At 38.7% G+C, this 12953-nt stretch overlaps 1 protein-coding gene and 1 non-coding gene across 3 annotated transcripts in view; both read left to right on the forward strand.

The window, feature by feature from the left end:
- DCC (DCC netrin 1 receptor) overlaps positions 1-12953 on the forward strand; it is a 995961-nt gene that overhangs the window by 403618 nt on the left and 579390 nt on the right. The window lies entirely within an intron of this gene.
- On the forward strand, positions 8668-8858 carry LOC112323049 (U2 spliceosomal RNA). The gene has a single exon (XR_002976690.1). It is a non-coding gene; the product is annotated as a U2 spliceosomal RNA (small nuclear RNA).

Consider the following 12953-nt stretch of genomic DNA (forward strand, 5'->3'; position numbering starts at 1 on the left):
CTTGGTGGTGGTTAACTTTTGGTGAGATTGGGTTGTGTAGGGGAGAAAAGATTTTGTCAACCCTCTGAAAATTAAACTAACAGAGGCAGATTAACAGGGGAAAAAGCTTACAAATTTTATTTAATTTTTACATGTACATGGGAGCCTTCACAAGACAGTGAAAAGTGAAAGAAGTGAGCAGAGCAGGACACTTTTATACCTTTTAGGCAAAGAACAATACATTTGTAAAGAATGGACAAGACAAAGGGGTTTGGGATAGGGGAAGTAAAGGGTAGAGTAACTAGGAAGATAAAGGTTGGTTTAACAAAGTTTATTTGTACAGGTTTCTTGGTGATAATTCCCTGTCTCTGGGGATAAAAATGTCTTCCCTCCTCCTGGTAGGGAGAGCACCATTCACTTGGGAGTTTTATGTCTTGTTTTAGGGAAGAAGGGTGAAGCGTAGGGAGCTAGTGATCTTCCTGCTTCTGCCTTCTTCTCAAACTTCTCCAGCGTAAGATATTTAATATGCCGAGGTGCCTATTTTGGGATAGTGTGTCCAGAACCAACCAGTTGCCTAATCTTAAAGAACATGCATTGATACACACACACACACACACACACACACATTTCTGGAAGGAATTTGCTAGCACTTGCAGTTGTAGATATCCTTGCTGCTTCCTCAACAGCAAAAATCATCTAGCCCACAAAAAATTTTTGATGAAAATATATCAGGAAAGAATCAGTTCACTCACAGATACAGGAGGCCTCTGGACAAAGGGTGTGTTCGAGAAAATAAGATGGAGGGATTTGTCTGAAAATATTTTACTCATAACTGTGGTAGAGAGGAAAAGCGTTTTTCTTAAGGGATAGAAATAGAAATCCACTTAGTGCCTCCTTTATGCAATGAAACAAAAAGTAGCACAATGAGGTACTGAGATACTAGTGGTAAATGATCAATACTAATAATACGGTTGCATTTAATCACAGGTAATAATATGCATATCATTTGCATTTCAAAATTGAAGAAACTGAATTTGGAGAGTTTGGACAAACTTAAACTTCATGGTTTGATTATCTAGAGATAATGTTAATAATGCACAGTGAGAATTTTTCCAGTATGTCTTACTTAAAAGTAATGGTTTTCTGTGAAGCAAATTCTAGCTGATATTTAATATTTACAGCCAAACCAAAGAGATGTCATGGAGACCCTACTTGAGACCTAGACTCAAAAAAGATTTCTGGCAGAACAAGAAGACTGAATATGGATACTGAGTTAGAGGTAGCAGTAGGTTTTCAGCATAGGTAGTATAAAGAATCTTACTAATTTTGTGAGAGTGTTTGTTATGTATTTAAGAAATAAATTAACACTGCTTTTCTTAAGAAATCATGGAACAATTATTGAAAAATTCCAAAAAGAAGCAGGCCAATACCTTCTGTAAAATCACCTCAGTGTACATATTAGGGTAAATGAAGAGCAGGAGGGTGATGGTTAACAGGGAAGAATGTGTATGTGAGCTGAGCCCTCCTACCCATCCTCTGTGCACGCTGGGTTCCACTCAAGGCACCAATGGCCACAGACCAGAGATTAGAAGAGACTCCACAGCAGAAGGAAGAAAAGGTGGGGTGATGGTTAATTTTGTGTGTCAACTGCCCTGGGCCCTGGGGTGCCCAGCTCTTGAGCCAAACGCTACTCTGGTGTGTCTGTGACGTTTCAGAATGAGATTAACATTGGAATTAGTAGAGTGAGTAAAATATATCACCCTGCCTAATGTCGATGTGCCTAGCTGATCTTGGAGACCTGGACAGAACAAAAGATTGAGTAAAAGGAAACTCTGCTTATTTGCAGGGACATTGTATTTTTGTTTTTGTTTTTTCTTCTGGTCTTCAGGCTCAGACTGAAATGGGTCTCTTCTTAGGCCTCAAGTCTGCTGGCTTTTGGACACGTCAGCTCTCCCAAGTCTCCAGATCTCGGTACTTCTTAGGCTCCATACTTATATAAGACAATTCCTTGTAATGAATACATATTCTCTGTTTCTCAGAATAACCCTCATATAAATGGGGTATTCATTCTTTCATTGTCCTGGAGGTGTGCCTCAGCAAAGGCATCACAGGTCTGTATTTCAGTGCAGGGCCCTGCCTGCCACGCCTCTCCTGGCCCTGTGAGGCAAGTCCAAGGGCAACCTTATCAGTGAAGGGATAAACAGATGGTGCCAGCCACTCTGGATTGGCATTGGGCATGTATATAGAATTTGGGGGGGTACTAGAAGCCCAGCTCTTGAGGATCCTGTGACTTGTGGGAAATTGCCATCCCCTCTATTGTGGAGAGGAAACCACAGGTAGCTGAACTTGGATGTAGCCTCTCCGCTGAGAGAATGGGGTCTCTGGTCCCAGCCTCCTCATTTTCTCTGGAACCCAGAGGGAGCCTCAGGGTCCCTCTTGTGCTCTCTTGACCCTTGCATCACACATTGCTGGACTAGACGCGATGACCTGCTGTGAATGACACCATGACAAATGCGGTCTTGCTGGGAAGGTGCTGCATAGAAGAAAATATCAGTGTAGAGAATAAAGATCAGTGAATCATAATAGGTTAAGAATACATTCTTGAGTATTTGTTCTAGATTTCTAATACCATTCTTTCAACTTTGATAGTTTATAGATTTGTCTTGAAAAGTAGTTGAAAATATAAACTGATTAGAGTGCAAGGCTTTAGAATACCAAGGAGACTTTCTTAGACTCAATACGAGGGGTAGTGGGAAATGTAGACTTTTCAGCAAGTAATAGAACGAAGAGAGGGTTGTATTAGAAGGAGTAATTGACTGTGCCTGATCCTCTGGAGGGAGGAGTACACAGGCAGGAAGATAGGTTAGGATGCTATTACAGCGATCCATCAAGTGATTAAGGCCCCGGAATGAGGTGGCAATGGGGTTAATGAAAACAAAGGGATATTGCTGACAGTCACTTTAAAGGATGAGTCGGTAAAATGTGGTGACTCATTGGAAATGGATGATAAAGGAGATGGGTCAAAGATAATTTCAAAATCGTAAGACTAGGCAACTAGAAAAAATATGGTTTCAGTCAGGGACATCACATAGGGGTATCTTCTGTGGGCCAAGGAAGATGAATGACTGTGGTGAGAGAGTGACATCCAAATCCAATCAAATCCAGGCTTAATGATTATAATGAAATGTAGGACTGGTGAGCATTTGGCTAAGATTGACTGGAAAGATGGATAATTGCTATAGACTGAATTGTGCCCCCTGCCCAACCCAGTTCATATGCTGAAGCCCTGACTTCTAATTTCACTGTATTTGAGGTAAGGCCTGTAAAGAGGTTGTGATGATTCGTACAGTCATAAGGGTGGGTTCCCTCCAATAGAGCTGGCGCCCTTGTAAGAAGAGGAAGAGACCCCAGGGCTGTGTCTCTCTCCTTTATGAGAGGACACAATGAGAAGAGAGCCATCTGCAAGCCAGGAAGAGAGCTCTCACCAGATACTGAGTCAGCTGGCAACTGACCTTGGACTACCAAGCCTCCAGAACTGTGAGAAAGTAAATTTCTAAGTCATTCAGCCCATGATATTTTGTTATAGCAGCCTGGCCTGACTAATACAGTAATTTTCATGCTTAGAAAATTAAATGATTATGTTTTACTCTTCCTAATTACTTATTGTATGTAAGGCACAAGGTAAAGAGAAAAGTAAAAGTAATAAAATATTTTATTATTAGATAATTATGTCTCCAAGAATATTTGAAGACAATGTAAGTATCTTGGAACAGATATTTCCAATTTCAGCTGGATTTGCCTTAGAAACTTTTAGCTTCTGAAATACAGAGCTATCCATGTGCCACCAGTGTTTGCAAATTTACGAGAGAACCACTTGATTAGAGTACCTATAGCAAAAAGGGGGGAATAAACTAACCAATTAGTGAATAATGAATGATGATGATGATGATGATGATGATGATGGTAACTGATAGTTACGGAGTCCTTGTGTTGTGCCAGGTATTTCCTGAGCACATCCGTATATTCATAGAAATGATGTACAACACTGTTGGGTAGATACTATCATTAAACCCATTTGATAGGTGAGGAAACTGAGGCACAGTGAGAATCAGTAACTTACTTGTGCGCAATCACACAGCTGTAAAGGAAACAAGAAGGATCAATGGCAAGTCATAAGTCCCCAAACTAGTCATTCTTCTGGGGGGAAAATATTGCTACATTTGTATGAGTTTTTGTTTAAAAGCACTGAACTAAAGGATCTTAGAAATAAAGGGACTTTAGGCACAGCACAGCCTAACTCTCCACTCAGTGAAAATAATTCCACTCAGCGGCTCTGGCAGGTCATCCAGGCTCAGAGTGAACATTCCCAGCAAGAGAGTAACTTCCCGCTTCCCAAAGAAGCCCTTTCAAGATGATGGAGTGCCCAATGTTGCAGAATTCCTCTGAGTACTGAGCTCAGACTTCCATTTGTAGCCTCTGAACTTTTGTTTGTTTTCCTGTTTAAAGCTAGCATTTCTTGAACTTCTGCTGTATTTCCTTCAAGGCAACTGAGTGTTTTATGGAGTTTGCATATTTGATCACACCGGTGGGTGTTACTACTCCCATTTTACAGATGGGGAATGTGAGGCTGGTAACTCAAAGTGTGCGGGTTCCCCACACACACAGTTTGTGGGTTCCATGGCCAGTGGAGCACCCATTCAGTCCCAATCGTTACTTCCTGAATTCTCCAGTTTATCTACCCTGAGCGGAATAGCTAAAACTGGAATTCAGACGTTGCATCACATTGGACCCTTACTTCCCTGGGTCCAAATACTATACTTTTACAATTATCTCTTAGGATGATATTAATTGTTAAAAATAAATGTTTATATTAGAAAACCATATGTATTATATATAATATCATTAGAATACAAAATAGTAATATAAATTATTTACTATGTCTGAGCAGCCAGTCTTTTTTTATTAATGTATCTCTTGATTTATGTTCTGAGTATTTCTTTATTTTTATAATAACTGCATTTATACTACATTGATTTTGGTTAGTTCTACTTGTCATTTTTAGAATTAATAATAAACACTTTATAGGTACCCATAAATTCTTTGTGAACATAATTTTAATGACTGTGATATTCAATTATTAGTAATTTTCACTTTTCCAAAGCTTTAGTATTCATCTGTATGAAACAATCCCAAAATTATTTGATGATTGGAATGTTTGTAAATAGTTTACAGATTTTTTAAGTCTCTCTGACTCTCTGTCTCTGTCTCTCTCTCTTTATATATATATATGCAAACACATGTACACATATACACATCCTCACATATATTTCATTATATATATTTGATTTGGGAAGTCTCTAATCAAAAGAATATTTAATAACTTATCCTGCAATAGATGCAATTTATGGAAAAGGCTTTTAAAACAATATTCTTTCAAACAATTAGCATGGCCACATCAACTCTGTTTAATGATGTTTTTATTCTGTTGAACCTGGTTCTTGATTTTCCGGTTAGCTGACCTTGCTCATATTTTTGAGAGTCAGATATTTTTCTTTCTATGCCTGTGTGTGTTTTATAAAAATCTGACTAGAATGTATTACTTTATCTTCCTAAAATATACTATGTAGTTTTATCATTTGGTGCCTTGTTCAAGTCATTCCAGCTGCTGGGAAACTCTGGGAACCCTGAAAAACAATCTTATTATTCGAAGCCCTTTTAAAACAGCACTACTTCGGCGAAGCCTCCTTTCACACCGCCGGGGAGGACTTGGCCGTCTATGCTTTTTGTCCTCGTGCTTTAAACCGTTCAGGCTTCTTCCGGTTGTGTAATAGCTGCTTGTTTTTGTCTGCACTAGAGGTTCCTTGAGGACTGGAGTCACAAGTACTCATGTTTCAGCTATGAGCAACTAAGCCCATTGGAAAGCAAGCATTATGGCAGGTAGTAGATGCTTAGAACGAATGTGTGGAACGAATGAATAAAATCTTTATTGCCTTGAAGCCCAAGCCAGGAAACTAGTTCTCGCCAGTGGAGGCTCTCCTGAAAACAGTGCTGGTGACGGCAGCTCAGTAAATCTGACAGAATAACTGAAGCTTCCTGAATTACCATCATAAATTTCACCTGGAAGATTTCAACCTGTTTATCCCTAAAAGGGGTGGAGTAGAGAATAGGGTACCCGCAGAGAGTAGGAAGAAGATCATCAGATTAAAGCTACTTTGTGACATGCTTTGCAGACCATGATAAGACCATGGGTTGCTATGCTCTTGATGGTTTTTAAATGTCACGCACAAGTATGAAATGCTGCTATGTGTCATTTCCGAGAGCTGGTGATGATACCTTCAAGGCTCAGTCCAGTTTTATGTTGCTGGAGGTAATGGGGTAATTAGGATCTTAGTTAAAGTAATGGGAAAAAAGAAAAAGAAAGAATGGGAAGTGTATGTATCCACTAGGCAGCCTTCTGACGACAACAATCATGCATAAAACGGTTGACTTGTACACTCATAATTTTGTGGTGTTTATTCAGTTTATGGACGTGAATGGCTGCTGTGAGATTCTAAAAAGATGTAAAACTGAGTGAGATAAGGAACCTACAGTAGGTGGAAGGGAAAGATCATTATCATTACACCAATACCTACCCTGTATTTTATTTAGCTAGCACCTGAGATTCTATTGTTCAGGCATCTTACAATAAACTAGTTATATATTCCCATTCTTTGTGTAGTCACCACATCCCTGGCTGTCAGACCATTCAGGGCACAACACGCCAGGACATACACATCGCAGGTGACATTAAAAGGCAATGGATGCCAAAGCAAACTAGTGTAATAAAGAATCGTCACCTCCATAGCTGTGGTTGTCTTGAGAACAGACATGAAAGGATGAGTAAAGATTCGAATCATTGTATCATTTACATCTAGAATTTGCATCATTCACTTCTTCATGTTAGTGCAAGATGTAACATGCAGAAAATTAGAGGCTTGTGAGTTACACCTACCATGTCAAGAAGAGAAGCGTAGCAATATGGTAGGGGTTACAAAACAGATAGGTGATATAACCCTTATATCATAGATGTGCACAATCATCATACAGAAAGATCAGCTGTGTGGCGATTGCTGGGGGGAGGAGAGTATAAGGGGACGAAATGGTAATGGGAAAAATACAATAAAGATTAATTTTTTGAAAATTAAAAAAGAAATATCTTACAGGTACGTAGCCCCTAAATTAATCCAGTGCTCTGTATTTTAAATTGAACATTTGTAAGAGCAGAGTCACTGAATTAGTACCAAAATCTAAGCAAAGAAACAAAAATGATAAGAATGGAGCCAAAAAGAAATCATTGTGCCTCTTTGGATCCTAAAATACGTTTCCCCCGATAAACCCCAGCAGTTTTCATTTTTCAAGTTCTTGGGGGAAAATATGTTAATTGATATTATTGTTTTCAATTTTCAAATTGGTGGCACATTTTTTTTCTTAAAGTTTTGGTCTCTGTGATTTCTTGTCTAAATTAGAATCAAATATAAGATAATGCACAATTTAGCCTAAAATTATATCAGATTATTTTAAGTTTATTGTATTTGTATCTCCTGATGTCTGCGAAGAGCGTAATGACTCCTGGGCTCATGCATCTAAACAAGCTTGAACGTGACCCCATCAATGATGCAGGCAACCTAAAGTGACCGTGTACCACTTTATTTTGGAGAAAGGTAGAAGACCTGTTTCTTACTCTCTTATAATCCAGCTGCCAGTTAGTAATGAGTTACATTGTTCTTTCTGCTATGGTTCTGAGTAAACCTGATTTTCCTTTTTAAGAGATTAACTTGTGAACTTTCATATTATATTGCCAATGTGGGAGTGACTGTGTTTATTGGGCAAAACATTTCCTGCATCATCCCACTTGTTACCTGATATTCTTGTTACCTGGGTGACCCCTCTGTGCTTCTGTTTAACCAACCCCTCCATATATGCTCTGCTCTCCTTCCCCACTCACCCACCAAGGTGCATCCCCTCCCTCTCCCTCCTGTATCATTTAGTTCACCATACAAGGGGGGGTCCTCTCCCAAAATCCAGAATTTATTTATTAAAAATTGTGTATTTATTCTTACATGTTAAAACTTAAGTCACCTTCAAAGTACTGTCCATTTGATGCAATATACCCATTGAGACATTTTTTTCCACTGTTCAAAACAGTTTTTGAATTCATTGATTTTAATGCCTTTTGGTACTTCTGCCATTTTTTGTTTCACCTCTTCTACATCAACAAAACATTTCCCTTTGAAGACTTTTTTCATCCAGGTAACAAACAAACAAAAGTTGCTTGGGGTAAGATCAGGTGTATAGGGAATGTAGTGCCTCTGGGGTCAGGCTGTTTTTGGTCCAAACTGCTGAACACTCAGTGCTGTGTGAACAGGTGCGTGCATAACTCACCCATCATGAAATGGGCAAATGCGTCGAAAGAGTCTTCCAAAAATTCACTGAAGCTGAGTGCAGCCCCTCACAGCAGCGCCAGCGGGTACACTGATACAGATGGGTTCCTAGAACACTCACCTAGTGGGGGGATTCTGTACTACAAAGGACCTGCCCTCCAGAAGATAATTCCGTTTTGGGGTTGTTTTTTTTTTGCCCCCTCCATAGTGCATCACTCTCACTTGCCAAAAAACATGGAATAGCTTTCCATTAAAAAAAAAAATCTTTATTGCTTCTCGGCCTTTCAGCTAAGATCAAGTGTAGTATCTGTTCTTATCAGTTTAATATCTGATACATCCTCTATCTGAAGACATTATATTAAATGGATGTTTGGAGCTGGGAGATGGAATAGGAGCCTGATTGGAACACTCTGCGCATTGACCTGGTGTTGTAGTACTTCTGGGTACGGTGCACCAAAAAAATAAAATAAAATAAAATCTTTTAACAGCATATCTCTCTAGGTATAATCCATATCTATGCTTTTATTAATAGGAAACTTTTTTGAAAGGGTTTTCTTCATTCTCTCATTGTCTCCCTTCTTAATCACTTATTCTGACATTGACCCCCTTCAGCAAGGCTGTTCTCCCATCCGTCCGCTGAGACCAGTCTCCTGCATGTCATCAATTCTCTGCATCCTGTTAAGTCCAAAGGTCAATCTCTGTCCCCCCCTTTTTTTTTAACTTCTCAGAAAACTTTGACTCTCTTGGTTCCTCCTTCTCTATTGGAATGGCTCTAAATGTACATTTACTTATGAACTGTTTTGCTTGTCTGTTGCCTTTCTTTACACTGCAATATCAGAGCAAAGCACTGTATTGTATTACCCTTGGTCTCTGGTGTCGGGGACTGTTGTAGCCCCAGTGTCTAGAACAGTACCCAGCATAAACTAGGTGCTCAAATATTAGGTCATTTAATTAATTTTTTAAGCAGTCACGGATTTGAGTAAGAAGTACATGAAGTCATAAACACAGAGTTTATAAATGACACCACGACTTTGGGCATCAGAGACTTCCTATTGCTGTTCTTTCCAGCACAAAAACAGTCTATTATTTTTAAGTTGAAAACTGAGCTTTGGAATCTCTTTGTTTCCATTTGAAATGCATCCCTCCAGTATGTCCACTGCACTACATAGTTTAGCTCAAACTCTTCAGGTGACTCAGGATAAATAAGCATACTCATAGAAGCCATTAATCTGTGTTAGTATCTCAGGAAAACACAAGGCTAAATCTCAGCTGCTTTTGTAAAACTATGGCCAAAAATGGGTAAGCCCTATCTGTTCAGGCTCATCCAAAAGACGACACCTCTGAGATGCATTGGCCCCTCTCCATGCTGTGATAAGTGTAGACAAGGTATAAAATGTGCAAACTATCCAATTATCAACCCCATGCCCTGCCATCTCCAGCTCATTCCAAAGGTCTCCATCCAGCTTTTGACCTAAATCATCCACCTAAGTCCAGACTCCAGCCAAGAAGCCTATTTATAGTTCAGACTAAACGGACAGCTGAGCCGGGAGGCCTTTTTCTTACTTTTGCTTCTTTTCCCCTGGAGAACCTAAGTAAGCTAGCGCACCAGAAATACATTAAAATAATAAGTCCCCCCAGATTCCAACCCTGCTTCGTTCCCCTGAACAAACAGGAAGGAAAGCATTGGGGGACCCCGTTCACATGGAAGCTTCTTTCAGGACTGTCAGACATAGCCTAGCGTAGAGCCTGGGGCGTATTTGGAATCCACCAATTTTTGTGAAATCCTTGGGCATTTCAACCACATGGGGCTTTTCTCTAAATAAAAATGCTGGCCTTTAGTACTAAAGCTGTGAAATGGGTGTTGGCGATCAGGGGCAGTTCTTTAGTTGCTTTGTTTAAGGAATTCGGCCACAAAGAGTTTGCCTAAGATAACATGTTTATGGATGTTTGACTAAGAATAGGATTTGTTCTAGCATGAATAAACCATCTAGGGTCAGGGGTGTCAAACTCATTTTCACCAGGGGCCACATCAGCCTCCTGGTTGCCGTCAAAGGGCCAAATGTAATTCCAACTCTTTAACTGTTAAGGAGTAGTTACATTTTTACACTCCTAAAATTATTTCAGCCCTTTGCAGGCAACTTCCAGGCTGATATGGCCTCCGGTGAAAATGAGTTTGACACCCCTGATAAGCTATTACATGAATATTGTTGAGATATTTAAGAGGTGATTATTTTTCCCACGAAAATAAGTCAAAAGAGGAAAAACTGAATCAAATAACTAGAACCTGTAATCCTTTTGTTTTTAATTATGTTGAATCAATGTTTATTGAAAACCTATGGATTCTCCTAAATTCTGGGTGAATTTGTAAGTGAATATAATAGTCTTTACTCTTAGGGCTTCCGGCTACATGCATTGAAAAGAGATACTATATTAAGTACAAATATATTGTTAAGCAATGAATTTATTGTGTGGCCTGTAATGAGACATGTTTGTCCCAATTTCCTTCCATTTCTGGGTTGTTATCTTTGAAAAGCAAAGGTTTTCTAGGGTTACAGCATCCTTTGAAAGTGAAAGAAATATTATATCTTGAGGCTACCTTTTATTTTCCTTACTAAGATGTGATAAGTAGACTCAGACATTTCACAACTTTATTAGACAAGAATAAAATGAAAAGAAGTTTTAATTGTGTTAACCAGAATATTCCAGCATCAGAATTGTGGTTTTGATTATACTTCATTACTGCAAGATTTTCATACATAATGCCCCTGTTTACTGAGAATGAGCCCAATGGCGGAGAGAGCACTAAATCCTTTAATGGTGGTGTCCTGCACAGGGAGGACATCGGAATGAGAAGGATAAAAGCACACGGGGAGTGGCATGCATGACAAAGAAATTGGAATGTAGTACTGTGAAAAGAGTAATGTCTGTAGGTTATTTGTGCAACCTGTGTTACCTGGGAAATGAGTGAGAAGCTTGGAACCAAATGGAATAAGTAGCTGTTCTTGCTAAGACTGAGAATGGAGGTGAGAAGAAGTAGTGAGAGTATTCTTTCAAAACTGTAAATTGTACCTCTCTAGCTGGTGGTGTCTTTCCACCTAAATGGATCTCTTTGGCTGACTTTATTTATTTTCAAGAAGATTTTGACACTCCAAAAAGTGGGTCACTTCCTCATCTAGATGAAAAATACACTAGTTTTTCAATAAAAAGGAAAACGGCAAAGTACTTTCTCAACTTTAGTTCCAATAGACTCTAAAAGAAGTAGAAAGTTTTGTGGTTTTATTCCCCTTATATCATGTGGGTGATGACAGATTTATAAGTGGTCTATTTGTCCTGCCCATTCATGAGAAATGTCTTGGAAGAGCTGTCTATCTAAACTCCAGACTCCAGCCATATATCATGGGATGCTGGTTGGACCCGTTGGTGGGAAGAAATGCTCTTTTGATTGCTTTAAATCTGTATTCATAGGTAGTTTCTTGTGTCTGATTGTACTTCAAACCCTAAGTCTTGAAAAAAAGAAATTAAATTTTTTTCTAATGCTTGAGCATTAAAAGATGCAAGAAGTCAAACTCAAAGCCTAGTCTTTTATAGTTGCTGCTGTTTTAGAGATGATAAACCCTCCATCCCAGATGATAAATCCATCTCAGCAATGAGCGATGGAGGACTCAAAAATTAGGACCTGTTGATGGTACCCAGCCATTTGGTTACTAAACCATTCCTCAGTGTTCTGTCTTTAAGACCAATGCCTACTCCCTTCTGTTATCCTGAGATCTAACTCTTCAAACTGAAGACAGGCAAGATAGAGAGCTAGAAAAAGGAAATTCAACTTGAAGCTCTGTTTCAATGTTTACCACTTAGGTAGATATTTATTTTGAGTTAAGATATTTAAATAAGCAATTTATTATGGTACATTTTTATTAAAAGATTCAAAGGATTAATTACTGTATTTGGAAAGTCCCTGTGATGCAGTCATAAGAATGGATTCAGACTGTCCAGGGTCACAACTGTCCAGCTGGGAGATATTGGTCAACTTATACTCTACCTTCTGGCTTTGTCCTTCTTAAAATGGACATGACTCCACCTACCTAATAAGGTTCTTATAAAGATAAACTTGTAATGTGCATATAAGAACTCAGTATCTGCTAAAGGAAAGCTGCTATATTATTGTTCTTATTAATAATAAAATTAAACAATTCAAATTCCTCTTAAATTTTATATTTTACACAAAATGCTGTCTGACATGTAGAACCTGAGAGGAATAGCTTCCCACTTGTTTACCTTTTTTATTATCCCATTGATTTTATAAAGTTATCATATATAACTTGTACATTCTAATGCATAATTATAGTTTGCGGTATATAATGTGTAATGAGAATTATTTGTGCTTCCCCTTTAAAAGTTAGTGACAACATAGGTGCAAACAGTACAATACTCCAGAGAAGCATCTTTACTCCTAACATTTGTGGTGAAGTTTCAACAACTAAATTCCAGACCCACGGGAAATACGCTCCTATTTCTTTTGGTTTGTTTTTAAGTCAACTTATGCTTAATGAGAAT

Source organism: Desmodus rotundus, chromosome 10 (assembly GCF_022682495.2).
Source record: "Desmodus rotundus isolate HL8 chromosome 10, HLdesRot8A.1, whole genome shotgun sequence".
Classification (NCBI taxonomy): Eukaryota; Metazoa; Chordata; class Mammalia; order Chiroptera; family Phyllostomidae; genus Desmodus; species Desmodus rotundus.